This window comes from Odontesthes bonariensis, chromosome 8 (assembly GCF_027942865.1).
Source record: "Odontesthes bonariensis isolate fOdoBon6 chromosome 8, fOdoBon6.hap1, whole genome shotgun sequence".
Taxonomy (NCBI): Eukaryota; Metazoa; Chordata; class Actinopteri; order Atheriniformes; family Atherinopsidae; genus Odontesthes; species Odontesthes bonariensis.
In genome coordinates, this window is record NC_134513.1 from 23,544,642 (window position 1) to 23,566,559 (window position 21,918).

The 21,918-nt window shown below is 44.0% G+C and overlaps 18 non-coding genes across 18 annotated transcripts; 8 read left to right on the forward strand and 10 right to left on the reverse strand.

The window, feature by feature from the left end:
• Nucleotides 1-77: 77 nt before the first annotated feature.
• trnag-gcc (transfer RNA glycine (anticodon GCC)) lies at nucleotides 78-149 on the reverse strand. Its single transcript has one exon. It is a non-coding gene; the product is annotated as a tRNA-Gly (tRNA).
• Nucleotides 150-431: 282 nt separating this feature from the next.
• Nucleotides 432-503, forward strand: trnae-cuc (transfer RNA glutamic acid (anticodon CUC)). Its single transcript has one exon. It is a non-coding gene; the product is annotated as a tRNA-Glu (tRNA).
• Nucleotides 504-1,255: 752 nt separating this feature from the next.
• On the reverse strand, nucleotides 1,256-1,327 carry trnag-gcc (transfer RNA glycine (anticodon GCC)). The gene has a single exon. It is a non-coding gene; the product is annotated as a tRNA-Gly (tRNA).
• Nucleotides 1,328-2,429: 1,102 nt separating this feature from the next.
• trnae-cuc (transfer RNA glutamic acid (anticodon CUC)) lies at nucleotides 2,430-2,501 on the forward strand. The gene has a single exon. It is a non-coding gene; the product is annotated as a tRNA-Glu (tRNA).
• Nucleotides 2,502-3,253: 752 nt separating this feature from the next.
• On the reverse strand, nucleotides 3,254-3,325 carry trnag-gcc (transfer RNA glycine (anticodon GCC)). The gene has a single exon. It is a non-coding gene; the product is annotated as a tRNA-Gly (tRNA).
• A 1,102-nt stretch (nucleotides 3,326-4,427) lies between these two features.
• Nucleotides 4,428-4,499, forward strand: trnae-cuc (transfer RNA glutamic acid (anticodon CUC)). Its single transcript has one exon. It is a non-coding gene; the product is annotated as a tRNA-Glu (tRNA).
• A 754-nt stretch (nucleotides 4,500-5,253) lies between these two features.
• trnag-gcc (transfer RNA glycine (anticodon GCC)) lies at nucleotides 5,254-5,325 on the reverse strand. The gene has a single exon. It is a non-coding gene; the product is annotated as a tRNA-Gly (tRNA).
• Nucleotides 5,326-5,607: 282 nt separating this feature from the next.
• trnae-cuc (transfer RNA glutamic acid (anticodon CUC)) lies at nucleotides 5,608-5,679 on the forward strand. The gene has a single exon. It is a non-coding gene; the product is annotated as a tRNA-Glu (tRNA).
• Nucleotides 5,680-6,433: 754 nt separating this feature from the next.
• On the reverse strand, nucleotides 6,434-6,505 carry trnag-gcc (transfer RNA glycine (anticodon GCC)). The gene has a single exon. It is a non-coding gene; the product is annotated as a tRNA-Gly (tRNA).
• Nucleotides 6,506-6,787: 282 nt separating this feature from the next.
• On the forward strand, nucleotides 6,788-6,859 carry trnae-cuc (transfer RNA glutamic acid (anticodon CUC)). The gene has a single exon. It is a non-coding gene; the product is annotated as a tRNA-Glu (tRNA).
• Nucleotides 6,860-7,965: 1,106 nt separating this feature from the next.
• trnae-cuc (transfer RNA glutamic acid (anticodon CUC)) lies at nucleotides 7,966-8,037 on the forward strand. The gene has a single exon. It is a non-coding gene; the product is annotated as a tRNA-Glu (tRNA).
• A 754-nt stretch (nucleotides 8,038-8,791) lies between these two features.
• Nucleotides 8,792-8,863, reverse strand: trnag-gcc (transfer RNA glycine (anticodon GCC)). The gene has a single exon. It is a non-coding gene; the product is annotated as a tRNA-Gly (tRNA).
• Nucleotides 8,864-9,145: 282 nt separating this feature from the next.
• trnae-cuc (transfer RNA glutamic acid (anticodon CUC)) lies at nucleotides 9,146-9,217 on the forward strand. The gene has a single exon. It is a non-coding gene; the product is annotated as a tRNA-Glu (tRNA).
• A 1,106-nt stretch (nucleotides 9,218-10,323) lies between these two features.
• On the forward strand, nucleotides 10,324-10,395 carry trnae-cuc (transfer RNA glutamic acid (anticodon CUC)). Its single transcript has one exon. It is a non-coding gene; the product is annotated as a tRNA-Glu (tRNA).
• A 754-nt stretch (nucleotides 10,396-11,149) lies between these two features.
• trnag-gcc (transfer RNA glycine (anticodon GCC)) lies at nucleotides 11,150-11,221 on the reverse strand. Its single transcript has one exon. It is a non-coding gene; the product is annotated as a tRNA-Gly (tRNA).
• A 2,941-nt stretch (nucleotides 11,222-14,162) lies between these two features.
• On the reverse strand, nucleotides 14,163-14,234 carry trnag-gcc (transfer RNA glycine (anticodon GCC)). The gene has a single exon. It is a non-coding gene; the product is annotated as a tRNA-Gly (tRNA).
• A 2,941-nt stretch (nucleotides 14,235-17,175) lies between these two features.
• On the reverse strand, nucleotides 17,176-17,247 carry trnag-gcc (transfer RNA glycine (anticodon GCC)). Its single transcript has one exon. It is a non-coding gene; the product is annotated as a tRNA-Gly (tRNA).
• A 1,108-nt stretch (nucleotides 17,248-18,355) lies between these two features.
• trnag-gcc (transfer RNA glycine (anticodon GCC)) lies at nucleotides 18,356-18,427 on the reverse strand. The gene has a single exon. It is a non-coding gene; the product is annotated as a tRNA-Gly (tRNA).
• Between the last annotated feature and the right edge of the window lie 3,491 nt (nucleotides 18,428-21,918).

Below are 21,918 nucleotides of genomic sequence, written 5' to 3' on the forward strand. Positions count from 1 at the left end.
TACAAGCCACCCATTGTCTGAACAGAGGTAGAGATAGCAAGGTACATTTGAAAGCTGATTATACACGGAGCAGAGAATGCATTGGCCGGGAATCGAACCCAGGTCAACTGCTTGGCAAGCAGCTATTCTCCCCACTATACCACCAATGCCCTGACAGACGCTTATTTAGTCATCTATCAACTGTTTTTCTTGCAGGGCTATGACACACTCACTCTTACTCAGGAATCTTTCTATTTCTCCCTGAAATAAGAGAAAAGTCTAAAGCGTGAAACTTGTGCTTGCTTGGATTCATTCTCCAGATGCGCACAATTGCTTTCATCTAAGGCTAAAATGTTCACAACTTCAGTACAATGCACTATGCCAATTAATTTGCCAGTTAGGAATGAGTTTACCACAGTCTTGCAACCTGTACCGTGTGCACTGCTTGCGGGTCCCTGATGGTCTAGTGGCTAGGATTCGGCGCTCTCACCGCCGCGGCCTGGGTTCGATTCCCGGTCAGGGAATGAGGGAATCAGGTTTTGGCACTGTGAGTAGCGTAAACCAAAGACATTTCTGCTGTTGTTTTCCAATGACATGACTAGAATGTCAATTTAATCTAGCCGTCACAAATTCAATAGGACGTTGGTTTGTAAGGAGTCATCCTATGCGCACCACTTGATTTGAAATAACACTTTACAGCCAGCAGATTTACTACTTCTCTTTAGGGAAGGGCTCGCTTAACTCTTTCCAGCAGCTCTAGGACCATTGTGGCTTTTAAAAACTAAAAGAATGATCAAGTTTTTCTGATACTTTGATGTGTAACACGGTGCTTAATAACATTTTGAGCAGCAAAGACAAATGCTATTTGTCATTAAATGACATGGGCATCCACGAATGATACGGAAAAAGAGAAATTTCATGGTCTATTGTCGGACAAAATGTTTTTGTCCGCGGACTTGGAGCATTTGGTGATCTGGCAGGTGCTGGCCGTCCATCCGTCTTGGATTGAGTTTGAGGGAGGCCCGTTTTTTGTGTCGTACGGCACTGTGGAATCTAATCTTCCCCACTTGCTTTGTAGAGGAGGAACTTAGAATGCACATGAGAAAACAGACCATCACTTTAACTGAAGAGTCATAGCAAAACATGCGTCCTTGGTTGAAGAGTTGCTAGAGTGCATTAGCTTGAGACTGTGTTTTCCCTACAAGCCACCCATTGTCTGAACAGAGGTAGAGATAGCAAGGTACATTTGAAAGCTGATTATACACGGAGCAGAGAATGCATTGGCTGGGAATCGAACCCAGGTCAACTGCTTGGCAAGCAGCTATTCTCCCCACTATACCACCAATGCCCTGACAGACGCTTATTTAGTCATCTATCAACTGTTTTTCTTGCAGGGCTATGACACACTCACTCTTACTCAGGAATCTTTCTATTTCTCCCTGAAATAAGAGAAAAGTCTAAAGCGTGAAACTTGTGCTTGCTTGGATTCATTCTCCAGATGCGCACAATTGCTTTCATCTAAGGCTAAAATGTTCACAACTTCAGTACAATGCTAGCCTGGAAAACCAGCGCCAACTGCTGGACGGCAAAATGTTTTGCCTGCGGTTGGGTCTGGCCTCGATCCACTTGTCATTTTGAAAATACTGCCCTGAATCTGGCAGATGGCAACTAAACCAATCACAACGCAGAGATGTGTTTTGAATCAACGCGGGCGGGCCAGAGGGTTCTGGGGCGGGGTTTTGAGGGAGTGACGACAGAGCAGAACAGCGACAGGTCCCTCTGGCTTTTCGGTACTGTGGCGGAGCTTCTTCAAGTCTCTCGGCGTTTTCGAGGGAGTAGGCTCCCGAGCTCGCTTTTCAGCACCTGTTGATTCTGCGGAGGCACCTTCTTCGACCTCGTTTGCAATCCACCTCCAATAAATAGGAAGATCTCTTTCAAGTCTGTTTAACACCGTTGTACACGCTCGGCAGACTCGATTGGGCTTCCTCGGTGTATTCGAGACGTTCACTCCAATTTTCTGCAACCTTTCCGAAACCGACAAAGCTTTAGTTGCACTTTGGAACAGTTTTGTAAAGTGTTGTAGTACACCGGCAACTCGCATGTCTTTTTGGCACAAGCGACAACAAAAGTCAGCCATGCTGAAGTTGCTTCACTTGTTTACATACAGTCCCCTTCCACCAAAGCTTTCTGTCGCGCTTACTACGTCACAGTCAGTTGCGCTGATTGGTCAGAGCGTTGGCCTATAGGCACAGACACGGTTAGAAAGACAACGGGTTGTGCTCATCAACAATGTTCCGTTGTATCCATTGATCGGGGCCAGACTAAATTAGACATCCAATCCATTTAGGCTGGTTTATCAGGCTAGTACAATGCACTATGCCAATTAATTTGCCAGTTAGGAATGAGTTTACCACAGTCTTGCAACCTGTACCGTGTGCACTGCTTGCGGGTCCCTGATGGTCTAGTGGCTAGGATTCGGCGCTCTCACCGCCGCGGCCTGGGTTCGATTCCCGGTCAGGGAATGAGGGAACCAGGTTTTGGCACTGTGAGTAGCGTAAACCAAAGACATTTCTGCTGTTGTTTTCCAATGACATGACTAGAATGTCAATTTAATCTAGCCGTCACAAATTCAATAGGACGTTGGTTTGTAAGGAGTCATCCTATGCGCACCACTTGATTTGAAATAACACTTTACAGCCAGCAGATTTACTACTTCTCTTTAGGGAAGGGCTCACTTAACTCTTTCCAGCAGCTCTAGGACCATTGTGGCTTTTAAAAACTAAAAGAATGATCAAGTTTTTCTGATACTTTGATGTGTAACACGGTGCTTAATAACATTTTGAGCAGCAAAGACAAATGCTATTTGTCATTAAATGACATGGGCATCCACGAATGATACGGAAAAAGAGAAATTTCATGGTCTATTGTCGGACAAAATGTTTTTGTCCGCGGACTTGGAGCATTTGGTGATCTGGCAGGTGCTGGCCGTCCATCCGTCTTGGATTGAGTTTGAGGGAGGCCCATTTTTTGTGTCGTACGGCACTGTGGAATCTAATCTTCCCCACTTGCTTTGTAGAGGAGGAACTTAGAATGCACATGAGAAAACAGACCATCACTTTAACTGAAGAGTCATAGCAAAACATGCGTCCTTGGTTGAAGAGTTGCTAGAGTGCATTAGCTTGAGACTGTGTTTTCCCTACAAGCCACCCATTGTCTGAACAGAGGTAGAGATAGCAAGGTACATTTGAAAGCTGATTATACACGGAGCAGAGAATGCATTGGCTGGGAATCGAACCCAGGTCAACTGCTTGGCAAGCAGCTATTCTCCCCACTATACCACCAATGCCCTGACAGACGCTTATTTAGTCATCTATCAACTGTTTTTCTTGCAGGGCTATGACACACTCACTCTTACTCAGGAATCTTTCTATTTCTCCCTGAAATAAGAGAAAAGTCTAAAGCGTGAAACTTGTGCTTGCTTGGATTCATTCTCCAGATGCGCACAATTGCTTTCATCTAAGGCTAAAATGTTCACAACTTCAGTACAATGCTAGCCTGGAAAACCAGCGCCAACTGCTGGACGGCAAAATGTTTTGCCTGCGGTTGGGTCTGGCCTCGATCCACTTGTCATTTTGAAAATACTGCCCTGAATCTGGCAGATGGCAACTAAACCAATCACAACGCAGAGATGTATTTTGAATCAACGCGGGCGGGCCAGAGGGTTCTGGGGCGGGGTTTTGAGGGAGTGACGACAGAGCAGAACAGCGACAGGTCCCTCTGGCTTTTCGGTACTGTGGCGGAGCTTCTTCAAGTCTCTCGGCGTTTTCGAGGGAGTAGGCTCCCGAGCTCGCTTTTCAGCACCTGTTGATTCTGCGGAGGCACCTTCTTCGACCTCGTTTGCAATCCACCTCCAATAAATAGGAAGATCTCTTTCAAGTCTGTTTAACACCGTTGTACACGCTCGGCAGACTCGATTGGGCTTCCTCGGTGTATTCGAGACGTTCACTCCAATTTTCTGCAACCTTTCCGAAACCGACAAAGCTTTAGTTGCACTTTGGAACAGTTTTGTAAAGTGTTGTAGTACACCGGCAACTCGCATGTCTTTTTGGCACAAGCGACAACAAAAGTCAGCCATGCTGAAGTTGCTTCACTTGTTTACATACAGTCCCCTTCCACCAAAGCTTTCTGTCGCGCTTACTACGTCACAGTCAGTTGCGCTGATTGGTCAGAGCGTTGGCCTATAGGCACAGACACGGTTAGAAAGACAACGGGTTGTGCTCATCAACAATGTTCCGTTGTATCCATTGATCGGGGCCAGACTAAATTAGACATCCAATCCATTTAGGCTGGTTTATCAGGCTAGTACAATGCACTATGCCAATTAATTTGCCAGTTAGGAATGAGTTTACCACAGTCTTGCAACCTGTACCGTGTGCACTGCTTGCGGGTCCCTGATGGTCTAGTGGCTAGGATTCGGCGCTCTCACCGCCGCGGCCTGGGTTCGATTCCCGGTCAGGGAATGAGGGAACCAGGTTTTGGCACTGTGAGTAGCGTAAACCAAAGACATTTCTGCTGTTGTTTTCCAATGACATGACTAGAATGTCAATTTAATCTAGCCCTGTCACAAATTCAATAGGACGTTGGTTTGTAAGGAGTCATCCTATGCGCACCACTTGATTTGAAATAACACTTTACAGCCAGCAGATTTACTACTTCTCTTTAGGGAAGGGCTCACTTAACTCTTTCCAGCAGCTCTAGGACCATTGTGGCTTTTAAAAACTAAAAGAATGATCAAGTTTTTCTGATACTTTGATGTGTAACACGGTGCTTAATAACATTTTGAGCAGCAAAGACAAATGCTATTTGTCATTAAATGACATGGGCATCCACGAATGATACGGAAAAAGAGAAATTTCATGGTCTATTGTCGGACAAAATGTTTTTGTCCGCGGACTTGGAGCATTTGGTGATCTGGCAGGTGCTGGCCGTCCATCCGTCTTGGATTGAGTTTGAGGGAGGCCCGTTTTTTGTGTCGTACGGCACTGTGGAATCTAATCTTCCCCACTTGCTTTGTAGAGGAGGAACTTAGAATGCACATGAGAAAACAGACCATCACTTTAACTGAAGAGTCATAGCAAAACATGCGTCCTTGGTTGAAGAGTTGCTAGAGTGCATTAGCTTGAGACTGTGTTTTCCCTACAAGCCACCCATTGTCTGAACAGAGGTAGAGATAGCAAGGTACATTTGAAAGCTGATTATACAAGGAGCAGAGAATGCATTGGCCGGGAATCGAACCCAGGTCAACTGCTTGGCAAGCAGCTATTCTCCCCACTATACCACCAATGCCCTGACAGACGCTTATTTAGTCATCTATCAACTGTTTTTCTTGCAGGGCTATGACACACTCACTCTTACTCAGGAATCTTTCTATTTCTCCCTGAAATAAGAGAAAAGTCTAAAGCGTGAAACTTGTGCTTGCTTGGATTCATTCTCCAGATGCGCACAATTGCTTTCATCTAAGGCTAAAATGTTCACAACTTCAGTACAATGCACTATGCCAATTAATTTGCCAGTTAGGAATGAGTTTACCACAGTCTTGCAACCTGTACCGTGTGCACTGCTTGCGGGTCCCTGATGGTCTAGTGGCTAGGATTCGGCGCTCTCACCGCCGCGGCCTGGGTTCGATTCCCGGTCAGGGAATGAGGGAACCAGGTTTTGGCACTGTGAGTAGCGTAAACCAAAGACATTTCTGCTGTTGTTTTCCAATGACATGACTAGAATGTCAATTTAATCTAGCCCTGTCACAAATTCAATAGGACGTTGGTTTGTAAGGAGTCATCCTATGCGCACCACTTGATTTGAAATAACACTTTACAGCCAGCAGATTTACTACTTCTCTTTAGGGAAGGGCTCGCTTAACTCTTTCCAGCAGCTCTAGGACCATTGTGGCTTTTAAAAACTAAAAGAATGATCAAGTTTTTCTGATACTTTGATGTGTAACACGGTGCTTAATAACATTTTGAGCAGCAAAGACAAATGCTATTTGTCATTAAATGACATGGGCATCCACGAATGATACGGAAAAAGAGAAATTTCATGGTCTATTGTCGGACAAAATGTTTTTGTCCGCGGACTTGGAGCATTTGGTGATCTGGCAGGTGCTGGCCGTCCATCCGTCTTGGATTGAGTTTGAGGGTGGCCCGTTTTTTGTGTCGTACGGCACTGTGGAATCTAATCTTCCCCACTTGCTTTGTAGAGGAGGAACTTAGAATGCACATGAGAAAACAGACCATCACTTTAACTGAAGAGTCATAGCAAAACATGCTTCCTTGGTTGAAGAGTTGCTAGAGTGCATTAGCTTGAGACTGTGTTTTCCCTACAAGCCACCCATTGTCTGAGCAGAGGTAGAGATAGCAAGGTACATTTGAAAGCTGATTATACACGGAGCAGAGAATGCATTGGCCGGGAATCGAACCCGGGTCAACTGCTTGGCAAGCAGCTATTCTCCCCACTATACCACCAATGCCCTGACAGACCCTTATTTAGTCATCTATCAACTGTTTTTCTTGCAGGGCTATGACACACTCACTCTTACTCAGGAATCTTTCTATTTCTCCCTGAAATAAGAGAGAAGTCTAAAGCGTGAAACTTGTGCTTGCTTGGATTCATTCTCCAGATGCGCACAATTGCTTTCATCTAAGGCTAAAATGTTCACAACTTCAGTACAATGCACTATGCCAATTAATTTGCCAGTTAGGAATGAGTTTACCACAGTCTTGCAACCTGTACCGTGTGCACTGCTTGCGGGTCCCTGATGGTCTAGTGGCTAGGATTCGGCGCTCTCACCGCCGCGGCCTGGGTTCGATTCCCGGTCAGGGAATGAGGGAACCAGGTTTTGGCACTGTGAGTAGCGTAAACCAAAGACATTTCTGCTGTTGTTTTCCAATGACATGACTAGAATGTCAATTTAATCTAGCCGTCACAAATTCAATAGGACGTTGGTTTGTAAGGAGTCATCCTATGCGCACCACTTGATTTGAAATAACACTTTACAGCCAGCAGATTTACTACTTCTCTTTAGGGAAGGGCTCACTTAACTCTTTCCAGCAGCTCTAGGACCATTGTGGCTTTTAAAAACTAAAAGAATGATCAAGTTTTTCTGATACTTTGATGTGTAACACGGTGCTTAATAACATTTTGAGCAGCAAAGACAAATGCTATTTGTCATTAAATGACATGGGCATCCACGAATGATACGGAAAAAGAGAAATTTCATGGTCTATTGTCGGACAAAATGTTTTTGTCCGCGGACTTGGAGCATTTGGTGATCTGGCAGGTGCTGGCCGTCCATCCGTCTTGGATTGAGTTTGAGGGAGGCCCGTTTTTTGTGTCGTACAGCACTGTGGAATCTAATCTTCCCCACTTGCTTTGTAGAGGAGGAACTTAGAATGCACATGAGAAAACAGACCATCACTTTAACTGAAGAGTCATAGCAAAACATGCGTCCTTGGTTGAAGAGTTGCTAGAGTGCATTAGCTTGAGACTGTGTTTTCCCTACAAGCCACCCATTGTCTGAACAGAGGTAGAGATAGCAAGGTACATTTGAAAGCTGATTATACACGGAGCAGAGAATGCATTGGCCGGGAATCGAAACCAGGTCAACTGCTTGGCAAGCAGCTATTCTCCCCACTATACCACCAATGCCCTGACAGACGCTTATTTAGTCATCTATCAACTGTTTTTCTTGCAGGGCTATGACACACTCACTCTTACTCAGGAATCTTTCTATTTCTCCCTGAAATAAGAGAAAAGTCTAAAGCGTGAAACTTGTGCTTGCTTGGATTCATTCTCCAGATGCGCACAATTGCTTTCATCTAAGGCTAAAATGTTCACAACTTCAGTACAATGCACTATGCCAATTAATTTGCCAGTTAGGAATGAGTTTACCACAGTCTTGCAACCTGTACCGTGTGCACTGCTTGCGGGTCCCTGATGGTCTAGTGGCTAGGATTCGGCGCTCTCACCGCCGCGGCCTGGGTTCGATTCCCGGTCAGGGAATGAGGGAACCAGGTTTTGGCACTGTGAGTAGCGTAAACCAAAGACATTTCTGCTGTTGTTTTCCAATGACATGACTAGAATGTCAATTTAATCTAGCCCTGTCACAAATTCAATAGGACGTTGGTTTGTAAGGAGTCATCCTATGCGCACCACTTGATTTGAAATAACACTTTACAGCCAGCAGATTTACTACTTCTCTTTAGGGAAGGGCTCGCTTAACTCTTTCCAGCAGCTCTAGGACCATTGTGGCTTTTAAAAACTAAAAGAATGATCAAGTTTTTCTGATACTTTGATGTGTAACACGGTGCTTAATAACATTTTGAGCAGCAAAGACAAATGCTATTTGTCATTAAATGACATGGGCATCCACGAATGATACGGAAAAAGAGAAATTTCATGGTCTATTGTCGGACAAAATGTTTTTGTCCGCGGACTTGGAGCATTTGGTGATCTGGCAGGTGCTGGCCGTCCATCCGTCTTGGATTGAGTTTGAGGGTGGCCCGTTTTTTGTGTCGTACGGCACTGTGGAATCTAATCTTCCCCACTTGCTTTGTAGAGGAGGAACTTAGAATGCACATGAGAAAACAGACCATCACTTTAACTGAAGAGTCATAGCAAAACATGCTTCCTTGGTTGAAGAGTTGCTAGAGTGCATTAGCTTGAGACTGTGTTTTCCCTACAAGCCACCCATTGTCTGAGCAGAGGTAGAGATAGCAAGGTACATTTGAAAGCTGATTATACACGGAGCAGAGAATGCATTGGCCGGGAATCGAACCCGGGTCAACTGCTTGGCAAGCAGCTATTCTCCCCACTATACCACCAATGCCCTGACAGACCCTTATTTAGTCATCTATCAACTGTTTTTCTTGCAGGGCTATGACACACTCACTCTTACTCAGGAATCTTTCTATTTCTCCCTGAAATAAGAGAGAAGTCTAAAGCGTGAAACTTGTGCTTGCTTGGATTCATTCTCCAGATGCGCACAATTGCTTTCATCTAAGGCTAAAATGTTCACAACTTCAGTACAATGCACTATGCCAATTAATTTGCCAGTTAGGAATGAGTTTACCACAGTCTTGCAACCTGTACCGTGTGCACTGCTTGCGGGTCCCTGATGGTCTAGTGGCTAGGATTCGGCGCTCTCACCGCCGCGGCCTGGGTTCGATTCCCGGTCAGGGAATGAGGGAACCAGGTTTTGGCACTGTGAGTAGCGTAAACCAAAGACATTTCTGCTGTTGTTTTCCAATGACATGACTAGAATGTCAATTTAATCTAGCCGTCACAAATTCAATAGGACGTTGGTTTGTAAGGAGTCATCCTATGCGCACCACTTGATTTGAAATAACACTTTACAGCCAGCAGATTTACTACTTCTCTTTAGGGAAGGGCTCACTTAACTCTTTCCAGCAGCTCTAGGACCATTGTGGCTTTTAAAAACTAAAAGAATGATCAAGTTTTTCTGATACTTTGATGTGTAACACGGTGCTTAATAACATTTTGAGCAGCAAAGACAAATGCTATTTGTCATTAAATGACATGGGCATCCACGAATGATACGGAAAAAGAGAAATTTCATGGTCTATTGTCGGACAAAATGTTTTTGTCCGCGGACTTGGAGCATTTGGTGATCTGGCAGGTGCTGGCCGTCCATCCGTCTTGGATTGAGTTTGAGGGAGGCCCGTTTTTTGTGTCGTACAGCACTGTGGAATCTAATCTTCCCCACTTGCTTTGTAGAGGAGGAACTTAGAATGCACATGAGAAAACAGACCATCACTTTAACTGAAGAGTCATAGCAAAACATGCGTCCTTGGTTGAAGAGTTGCTAGAGTGCATTAGCTTGAGACTGTGTTTTCCCTACAAGCCACCCATTGTCTGAACAGAGGTAGAGATAGCAAGGTACATTTGAAAGCTGATTATACACGGAGCAGAGAATGCATTGGCCGGGAATCGAAACCAGGTCAACTGCTTGGCAAGCAGCTATTCTCCCCACTATACCACCAATGCCCTGACAGACGCTTATTTAGTCATCTATCAACTGTTTTTCTTGCAGGGCTATGACACACTCACTCTTACTCAGGAATCTTTCTATTTCTCCCTGAAATAAGAGAAAAGTCTAAAGCGTGAAACTTGTGCTTGCTTGGATTCATTCTCCAGATGCGCACAATTGCTTTCATCTAAGGCTAAAATGTTCACAACTTCAGTACAATGCACTATGCCAATTAATTTGCCAGTTAGGAATGAGTTTACCACAGTCTTGCAACCTGTACCGTGTGCACTGCTTGCGGGTCCCTGATGGTCTAGTGGCTAGGATTAGGCGCTCTCACCGCCGCGGCCCGGGTTCGATTCCCGGTCAGGGAATGAGGGAACCAGGTTTTGGCACTGTGAGTAGCGTAAACCAAAGACATTTCTGCTGTTGTTTTCCAATGACATGACTAGAATGTCAATTTAATCTAGCCCTGTCACAAATTCAATAGGACGTTGGTTTGTAAGGAGTCATCCTATGCGCACCACTTGATTTGAAATAACACTTTACAGCCAGCAGATTTACTACTTCTCTTTAGGGAAGGGCTCGCTTAACTCTTTCCAGCAGCTCTAGGACCATTGTGGCTTTTAAAAACTAAAAGAATGATCAAGTTTTTCTGATACTTTGATGTGTAACACGGTGCTTAATAACATTTTGAGCAGCAAAGACAAATGCTATTTGTCATTAAATGACATGGGCATCCACGAATGATACGGAAAAAGAGAAATTTCATGGTCTATTGTCGGACAAAATGTTTTTGTCCGCGGACTTGGAGCATTTGGTGATCTGGCAGGTGCTGGCCGTCCATCCGTCTTGGATTGAGTTTGAGGGTGGCCCGTTTTTTGTGTCGTACGGCACTGTGGAATCTAATCTTCCCCACTTGCTTTGTAGAGGAGGAACTTAGAATGCACATGAGAAAACAGACCATCACTTTAACTGAAGAGTCATAGCAAAACATGCTTCCTTGGTTGAAGAGTTGCTAGAGTGCATTAGCTTGAGACTGTGTTTTCCCTACAAGCCACCCATTGTCTGAGCAGAGGTAGAGATAGCAAGGTACATTTGAAAGCTGATTATACACGGAGCAGAGAATGCATTGGCCGGGAATCGAACCCGGGTCAACTGCTTGGCAAGCAGCTATTCTCCCCACTATACCACCAATGCCCTGACAGACCCTTATTTAGTCATCTATCAACTGTTTTTCTTGCAGGGCTATGACACACTCACTCTTACTCAGGAATCTTTCTATTTCTCCCTGAAATAAGAGAGAAGTCTAAAGCGTGAAACTTGTGCTTGCTTGGATTCATTCTCCAGATGCGCACAATTGCTTTCATCTAAGGCTAAAATGTTCACAACTTCAGTACAATGCACTATGCCAATTAATTTGCCAGTTAGGAAGGAGTTTACCACAGTCTTGCAACCTGTACCGTTTGCACTGCTTGCGGGTCCCTGATGGTCTAGTGGCTAGGATTCGGCGCTCTCACCGCCGCGGCCGGGGTTCGATTCCCGGTCAGGGAATGAGGGAACCAGGTTTTGGCACTGTGAGTAACGTAAACCAAAGACATTCCTGCTGTTGTTTTCCAATGACATGACTAGAATGTCAATTTAATCTAGCCCTGTCACAAATTCAATAGGACGTTGGTTTGTAAGGAGTCATCCTATGCGCACCACTTGATTTGAAATAACACTTTACAGCCAGCAGATTTACTACTTCTCTTTAGGGAAGGGCTCGCTTAACTCTTTCCAGCAGCTCTAGGACCATTGTGGCTTTTAAAAACTAAAAGAATGATCAAGTTTTTCTGATACTTTGATGTGTAACACGGTGCTTAATAACATTTTGAGCAGCAAAGACAAATGCTATTTGTCATTAAATGACATGGGCATCCACGAATGATACGGAAAAAGAGAAATTTCATGGTCTATTGTCGGACAAAATGTTTTTGTCCGCGGACTTGGAGCATTTGGTGATCTGGCAGGTGCTGGCCGTCCATCCGTCTTGGATTGAGTTTGAGGGAGGCCCGTTTTTTGTGTCGTACGGCACTGTGGAATCTAATCTTCCCCACTTGCTTTGTAGAGGAGGAACTTAGAATGCACATGAGAAAACAGACCATCACTTTAACTGAAGAGTCATAGCAAAACATGCTTCCTTGGTTGAAGAGTTGCTAGAGTGCATTAGCTTGAGACTGTGTTTTCCCTACAAGCCACCCATTGTCTGAACAGAGGTAGAGATAGCAAGGTACATTTGAAAGCTGATTATACACGGAGCAGAGAATGCATTGGCCGGGAATCGAACCCGGGTCAACTGCTTGGCAAGCAGCTATTGTCCCCACTATACCACCAATGCCCTGACAGACCCTTATTTAGTCATCTATCAACTGTTTTTCTTGCAGGGCTATGACACACTCACTCTTACTCAGGAATCTTTCTATTTCTCCCTGAAATAAGAGAGAAGTCTAAAGCGTGAAACTTGTGCTTGCTTGGATTCATTCTCCAGATGCGCACAATTGCTTTCATCTAAGGCTAAAATGTTCACAACTTCAGTACAATGCACTATGCCAATTAATTTGCCAGTTAGGAATGAGTTTACCACAGTCTTGCAACCTGTACCGTGTGCACTGCTTGTGGGTCCCTGATGGTCTAGTGGCTAGGATTCGGCGCTCTCACCGCAGCGGCCGGGGTTCGATTCCCGGTCAGGGAATGAGGGAACCAGGTTTTGGCACTGTGAGTAGCGTAAACCAAAGACATTTCTGCTGTTGTTTTCCAATGACATGACTAGAATGTCAATTTAATCTAGCCCTGTCACAAATTCAATAGGACGTTGGTTTGTAACGAGTCATCCTATGCGCACCACTTGATTTGAAATAACACTTTACAGCCAGCAGATTTACTACTTCTCTTTAGGGAAGGGCTCGCTTAACTCTTTCCAGCAGCTCTAGGACCATTGTGGCTTTTAAAAACTAAAAGAATGATCAAGTTTTTCTGATACTTTGATGTGTAACACGGTGCTTAATAACATTTTGAGCAGCAAAGACAAATGCTATTTGTCATTAAATGACATGGGCATCCACGAATGATACGGAAAAAGAGAAATTTCATGGTCTATTGTCGGACAAAATGTTTATGTCAGCGGACTTGGAGCATTTGGTGATCTGGCAGGTGCTGGCCGTCCATCCGTCTTGGATTGAGTTTGAGGGAGGCCCGTTTTTTGTGTCGTACGGCACTGTGGAATCTAATCTTCCCCACTTGCTTTGTAGAGGAGGAACTTAAGCCCTATTCGGACAGGACTAGTTTAATGGGGGGACATGGGGTAAAGTAATAATAACCGGGAAATCTAGTCCCGTCCGAACGCGCCATGTCAGTAAAGATAGCGGAGTATGTCGGTAAACTTTGCCGAGAATTCTACCTCCTGTGAAACGGTCCGGAGTATCTAACATAGGTAATACTAATCCCGTGCGAATGCGACCTTCGGTAATAAGTACGGAATATGTCGTCACATCCTTTTAAAGAGAGAAACAATTAGGTGTAAAATAGAAAATGACACTTAAGTTTCGTTGTGCAATCCTTTTCTTAAACTATACTTTACATTCAGGTAAAATAAGTATCCTGAGCAAAACTTTTGGTGAACAGTACTTTACATTAAGGTCAAAAATGAATAAATCTTCTGTTCTGTTATACTGTACAATACGTTTTAGTAATACTTATCATTCAGGTAAACAAACAAAAAAGTCTTCTGCGTTTGTATACAATAATTTTGGAGCAGAATGCTTTATATTCAAGAAAACTCCTCCCATGTTAGATGAATATTACAGGGATTTCTTGTCCCGTCCGAATTGGTCATTTCTTCTCCCTGGCGTCGTCTGGTTAACCAACATTACCATACGTCCCCCCATTGAACTAGTCCCGTCCGAATAGGGCTTTAGAATGCACATGAGAAAACAGACCATCACTTTAACTGAAGAGTCATAGCAAAACATGCTTCCTTGGTTGAAGAGTTGCTAGAGTGCATTAGCTTGAGACTGTGTTTTCTCTACAAGCCACCCATTGTCTGAACAGAGGTAGAGATAGCAAGGTACATTTGAAAGCTGATTATACACGGAGCAGAGAATGCATTGGCCGGGAATCGAACCCGGGTCAACTGCTTGGCAAGCAGCTATTCTCCCCACTATACCACCAATGCCCTGACAGACCCTTATTTAGTCATCTATCAACTGTTTTTCTTGCAGGGCTATGACACACTCACTCTTACTCAGGAATCTTTCTATTTCTCCCTGAAATAAGAGAGAAGTCTAAAGCGTGAAACTTGTGCTTGCTTGGATTCATTCTCCAGATGCGCACAATTGCTTTCATCTAAGGCTAAAATGTTCACAACTTCAGTACAATGCACTATGCCAATTAATTTGCCAGTTAGGAATGAGTTTACCACAGTCTTGCAACCTGTACCGTGTGCACTGCTTGCGGGTCCCTGTTGGTCTAGTGGCTAGGATTCGGCGCTCTCACCGCCGCGGCCTGGGTTCGATTCCCGGTCAGGGAATGAGGGAACCAGGTTTTGGCACTGTGAGTAACGTAAACCAAAGACATTCCTGCTGTTGTTTTCCAATGACATGACTAGAATGTCAATTTAATCTAGCCCTGTCACAAATTCAATAGGACGTTGGTTTGTAAGGAGTCATCCTATGCGCACCACTTGATTTGAAATAACACTTTACAGCCAGCAGATTTACTACTTCTCTTTAGGGAAGGGCTCGCTTAACTCTTTCCAGCAGCTCTAGGACCATTGTGGCTTTTAAAAACTAAAAGAATGATCAAGTTTTTCTGATACTTTGATGTGTAACACGGTGCTTAATAACATTTTGAGCAGCAAAGACAAATGCTATTTGTCATTAAATGACATGGGCATCCACGAATGATACGGAAAAAGAGAAATTTCATGGTCTATTGTCGGACAAAATGTTTTTGTCCGCGGACTTGGAGCATTTGGTGATCTGGCAGGTGCTGGCCGTCCATCCGTCTTGGATTGAGTTTGAGGGTGGCCCGTTTTTTGTGTCGTACGGCACTGTGGAATCTAATCTTCCCCACTTGCTTTGTAGAGGAGGAACTTAGAATGCACATGAGAAAACAGACCATCACTTTAACTGAAGAGTCATAGCAAAACATGCTTCCTTGGTTGAAGAGTTGCTAGAGTGCATTAGCTTGAGACTGTGTTTTCCCTACAAGCCACCCATTGTCTGAGCAGAGGTAGAGATAGCAAGGTACATTTGAAAGCTGATTATACACGGAGCAGAGAATGCATTGGCCGGGAATCGAACCCGGGTCAACTGCTTGGCAAGCAGCTATTGTCCCCACTATACCACCAATGCCCTGACAGACCCTTATTTAGTCATCTATCAACTGTTTTTCTTGCAGGGCTATGACACACTCACTCTTACTCAGGAATCTTTCTATTTCTCCCTGAAATAAGAGAGAAGTCTAAAGCGTGAAACTTGTGCTTGCTTGGATTCATTCTCCAGATGCGCACAATTGCTTTCATCTAAGGCTAAAATGTTCACAACTTCAGTACAATGCACTATGCCAATTAATTTGCCAGTTAGGAATGAGTTTACCACAGTCTTGCAACCTGTACCGTGTGCACTGCTTGTGGGTCCCTGATGGTCTAGTGGCTAGGATTCGGCGCTCTCACCGCAGCGGCCGGGGTTCGATTCCCGGTCAGGGAATGAGGGAACCAGGTTTTGGCACTGTGAGTAGCGTAAACCAAAGACATTTCTGCTGTTGTTTTCCAATGACATGACTAGAATGTCAATTTAATCTAGCCCTGTCACAAATTCAATAGGACGTTGGTTTGTAACGAGTCATCCTATGCGCACCACTTGATTTGAAATAACACTTTACAGCCAGCAGATTTACTACTTCTCTTTAGGGAAGGGCTCGCTTAACTCTTTCCAGCAGCTCTAGGACCATTGTGGCTTTTAAAAACTAAAAGAATGATCAAGTTTTTCTGATACTTTGATGTGTAACACGGTGCTTAATAACATTTTGAGCAGCAAAGACAAATGCTATTTGTCATTAAATGACATGGGCATCCACGAATGATACGGAAAAAGAGAAATTTCATGGTCTATTGTCGGACAAAATGTTTATGTCAGCGGACTTGGAGCATTTGGTGATCTGGCAGGTGCTGGCCGTCCATCCGTCTTGGATTGAGTTTGAGGGAGGCCCGTTTTTTGTGTCGTACGGCACTGTGGAATCTAATCTTCCCCACTTGCTTTGTAGAGGAGGAACTTAAGCCCTATTCGGACAGGACTAGTTTAATGGGGGGACATGGGGTAAAGTAATAATAACCGGGAAATCTAGTCCCGTCCGAACGCGCCATGTCAGTAAAGATAGCGGAGTATGTCGGTAAACTTTGCCGAGAATTCTACCTCCTGTGAAACGGTCCGGAGTATCTAACATAGGTAATACTAATCCCGTGCGAATGCGACCTTCGGTAATAAGTACGGAATATGTCGTCACATCCTTTTAAAGAGAGAAACAATTAGGTGTAAAATAGAAAATGACACTTAAGTTTCGTTGTGCAATCCTTTTCTTAAACTATACTTTACATTCAGGTAAAATAAGTATCCTGAGCAAAACTTTTGGTGAACAGTACTTTACATTAAGGTCAAAAATGAATAAATCTTCTGTTCTGTTATACTGTACAATACGTTTTAGTAATACTTATCATTCAGGTAAACAAACAAAAAAGTCTTCTGCGTTTGTATACAATAATTTTGGAGCAGAATGCTTTATATTCAAGAAAACTCCTCCCATGTTAGATGAATATTACAGGGATTTCTTGTCCCGTCCGAATTGGTCATTTCTTCTCCCTGGCGTCGTCTGGTTAACCAACATTACCATACGTCCCCCCATTGAACTAGTCCCGTCCGAATAGGGCTTTAGAATGCACATGAGAAAACAGACCATCACTTTAACTGAAGAGTCATAGCAAAACATGCTTCCTTGGTTGAAGAGTTGCTAGAGTGCATTAGCTTGAGACTGTGTTTTCTCTACAAGCCACCCATTGTCTGAACAGAGGTAGAGATAGCAAGGTACATTTGAAAGCTGATTATACACGGAGCAGAGAATGCATTGGCCGGGAATCGAACCCGGGTCAACTGCTTGGCAAGCAGCTATTCTCCCCACTATACCACCAATGCCCTGACAGACCCTTATTTAGTCATCTATCAACTGTTTTTCTTGCAGGGCTATGACACACTCACTCTTACTCAGGAATCTTTCTATTTCTCCCTGAAATAAGAGAGAAGTCTAAAGCGTGAAACTTGTGCTTGCTTGGATTCATTCTCCAGATGCGCACAATTGCTTTCATCTAAGGCTAAAATGTTCACAACTTCAGTACAATGCACTATGCCAATTAATTTGCCAGTTAGGAATGAGTTTACCACAGTCTTGCAACCTGTACCGTGTGCACTGCTTGCGGGTCCCTGTTGGTCTAGTGGCTAGGATTCGGCGCTCTCACCGCCGCGGCCTGGGTTCGATTCCCGGTCAGGGAATGAGGGAACCAGGTTTTGGCACTGTGAGTAACGTAAACCAAAGACATTCCTGCTGTTGTTTTCCAATGACATGACTAGAATGTCAATTTAATCTAGCCCTGTCACAAATTCAATAGGACGTTGGTTTGTAAGGAGTCATCCTATGCGCACCACTTGATTTGAAATAACACTTTACAGCCAGCAGATTTACTACTTCTCTTTAGGGAAGGGCTCGCTTAACTCTTTCCAGCAGCTCTAGGACCATTGTGGCTTTTAAAAACTAAAAGAATGATCAAGTTTTTCTGATACTTTGATGTGTAACACGGTGCTTAATAACATTTTGAGCAGCAAAGACAAATGCTATTTGTCATTAAATGACATGGGCATCCACGAATGATACGGAAAAAGAGAAATTTCATGGTCTATTGTCGGACAAAATGTTTTTGTCCGCGGACTTGGAGCATTTGGTGATCTGGCAGGTGCTGGCCGTCCATCCGTCTTGGATTGAGTTTGAGGGTGGCCCGTTTTTTGTGTCGTACGGCACTGTGGAATCTAATCTTCCCCACTTGCTTTGTAGAGGAGGAACTTAGAATGCACATGAGAAAACAGACCATCACTTTAACTGAAGAGTCATAGCAAAACATGCTTCCTTGGTTGAAGAGTTGCTAGAGTGCATTAGCTTGAGACTGTGTTTTCCCTACAAGCCACCCATTGTCTGAGCAGAGGTAGAGATAGCAAGGTACATTTGAAAGCTGATTATACACGGAGCAGAGAATGCATTGGCCGGGAATCGAACCCGGGTCAACTGCTTGGCAAGCAGCTATTCTCCCCACTATACCACCAATGCCCTGACAGACCCTTATTTAGTCATCTATCAACTGTTTTTCTTGCAGGGCTATGACACACTCACTCTTACTCAGGAATCTTTCTATTTCTCCCTGAAATAAGAGAGAAGTCTAAAGCGTGAAACTTGTGCTTGCTTGGATTCATTCTCCAGATGCGCACAATTGCTTTCATCTAAGGCTAAAATGTTCACAACTTCAGTACAATGCACTATGCCAATTAATTTGCCAGTTAGGAATGAGTTTACCACAGTCTTGCAACCTGTACCGTGTGCACTGCTTGCGGGTCCCTGATGGTCTAGTGGCTAGGATTCGGCGCTCTCACAGCCGTGGCCTGGGTTCGATTCCCGGTCAGGGAATGAGGGAACCAGGTTTTGGCACTGTGAGTAGCGTAAACCAAAGACATTCCTGCTGTTGTTTTCCAATGACATGACTAGAATGTCAATTTAATCTAGCCCTGTCACAAATTCAATAGGACGTTGGTTTGTAAGGAGTCATCCTATGCGCACCACTTGATTTGAAATAACACTTTACAGCCAGCAGATTTACTACTTCTCTTTAGGGAAGGGCTCGCTTAACTCTTTCCAGCAGCTCTAGGACCATTGTGGCTTTTAAAAACTAAAAGAATGATCAAGTTTTTCTGATACTTTGATGTGTAACACGGTGCTTAATAACATTTTGAGCAGCAAAGACAAATGCTATTTGTCATTAAATGACATGGGCATCCACGAATGATACGGAAAAAGAGAAATTTCATGGTCTATTGTCGGACAAAATGTTTTTGTCCGCGGACTTGGAGCATTTGGTGATCTGGCAGGTGCTGGCCGTCCATCCGTCTTGGATTGAGTTTGAGGGAGGCCCGTTTTTTGTGTCGTACGGCACTGTGGAATCTAATCTTCCCCACTTGCTTTGTAGAGGAGGAACTTAGAATGCACATGAGAAAACAGACCATCACTTTAACTGAAGAGTCATAGCAAAACATGCTTCCTTGGTTGAAGAGTTGCTAGAGTGCATTAGCTTGAGACTGTGTTTTCCCTACAAGCCACCCATTGTCTGAACAGAGGTAGAGATAGCAAGGTACATTTGAAAGCTGATTATACACGGAGCAGAGAATGCATTGGCCGGGAATCGAACCCGGGTCAACTGCTTGGCAAGCAGCTATTGTCCCCACTATACCACCAATGCCCTGACAGACCCTTATTTAGTCATCTATCAACTGTTTTTCTTGCAGGGCTATGACACACTCACTCTTACTCAGGAATCTTTCTATTTCTCCCTGAAATAAGAGAGAAGTCTAAAGCGTGAAACTTGTGCTTGCTTGGATTCATTCTCCAGATGCGCACAATTGCTTTCATCTAAGGCTAAAATGTTCACAACTTCAGTACAATGCACTATGCCAATTAATTTGCCAGTTAGGAATGAGTTTACCACAGTCTTGCAACCTGTACCGTGTGCACTGCTTGTGGGTCCCTGATGGTCTAGTGGCTAGGATTCGGCGCTCTCACTGCAGCGGCCGGGGTTCGATTCCCGGTCAGGGAATGAGGGAACCAGGTTTTGGCACTGTGAGTAGCGTAAACCAAAGACATTTCTGCTGTTGTTTTCCAATGACATGACTAGAATGTCAATTTAATCTAGCCCTGTCACAAATTCAATAGGACGTTGGTTTGTAACGAGTCATCCTATGCGCACCACTTGATTTGAAATAACACTTTACAGCCAGCAGATTTACTACTTCTCTTTAGGGAAGGGCTCGCTTAACTCTTTCCAGCAGCTCTAGGACCGTTGTGGCTTTTAAAAACTAAAAGAATGATCAAGTTTTTCTGATACTTTGATGTGTAACACGGTGCTTAATAACATTTTGAGCAGCAAAGACAAATGCTATTTGTCATTAAATGACATGGGCATCCACGAATGATACGGAAAAAGAGAAATTTCATGGTCTATTGTCGGACAAAATGTTTATGTCAGCGGACTTGGAGCATTTGGTGATCTGGCAGGTGCTGGCCGTCCATCCGTCTTGGATTGAGTTTGAGGGAGGCCCGTTTTTTGTGTCGTACGGCACTGTGGAATCTAATCTTCCCCACTTGCTTTGTAGAGGAGGAACTTAAGCCCTATTCGGACAGGACTAGTTTAATGGGGGGACATGGGGTAAAGTAATAATAACCGGGAAATCTAGTCCCGTCCGAACGCGCCATGTCAGTAAAGATAGCGGAGTATGTCGGTAAACTTTGCCGAGAATTCTACCTCCTGTGAAACGGTCCGGAGTATCTAACATAGGTAATACTAATCCCGTGCGAATGCGACCTTCGGTAATAAGTACGGAATATGTCGTCACATCCTTTTAAAGAGAGAAACAATTAGGTGTAAAATAGAAAATGACACTTAAGTTTCGTTGTGCAATCCTTTTCTTAAACTATACTTTACATTCAGGTAAAATAAGTATCCTGAGCAAAACTTTTGGTGAACAGTACTTTACATTAAGGTCAAAAATGAATAAATCTTCTGTTCTGTTATACTGTACAATACGTTTTAGTAATACTTATCATTCAGGTAAACAAACAAAAAAGTCTTCTGCGTTTGTATACAATAATTTTGGAGCAGAATGCTTTATATTCAAGAAAACTCCTCCCATGTTAGATGAATATTACAGGGATTTCTTGTCCCGTCCGAATTGGTCATTTCTTCTCCCTGGCGTCGTCTGGTTAACCAACATTACCATACGTCCCCCCATTGAACTAGTCCCGTCCGAATAGGGCTTAAGAATGCACATGAGAAAACAGACCATCACTTTAACTGAAGAGTCATAGCAAAACATGCTTCCTTGGTTGAAGAGTTGCTAGAGTGCATTAGCTTGAGACTGTGTTTTCTCTACAAGCCACCCATTGTCTGAACAGAGGTAGAGATAGCAAGGTACATTTGAAAGCTGATTATACACGGAGCAGAGAATGCATTGGCTGGGAATCGAACCCGGGTCAACTGCTTGGCAAGCAGCTATTCTCTAGCCTGACTACGTCATACTCACGATTCTAGTCAGAATGTGAGTCTGATACCGCTCAATAGAGATTTGGGTATGGGGCGTGTTTCAACCGAACCAGGAGAAAAAATGCCTCTTCGCTCAATTGGATAGACCTACAACCAATCAGAGCAACGTAGTATGTGACGTAGATTAAGCAACACACACTTGTTGTAGGAAGGACGGCAAAAACATATTTTCTATCGATAAAAGCCTTTATCACGTTCCTCTGTTCGTCTTTCAAAATGAATGCAATGTGGAGATCCTGTAGAACAGACTCGATGGCAGAATCTACACACCCTAGCTCTCCAGCGGCAGCCGTGTTCAGCTCTTTAGTGACGTAGTCGATAATGTCCCTGTTGATCATCTGTCCATCATCGTATAAAGCCCACCCTGGCAATCTGATTGGTCCGACCAATTCTTGGTCGGGCATAATGATTTCCCAACTGAGCAGAGCCAGACCGAACTTCCCGACCAAAACTT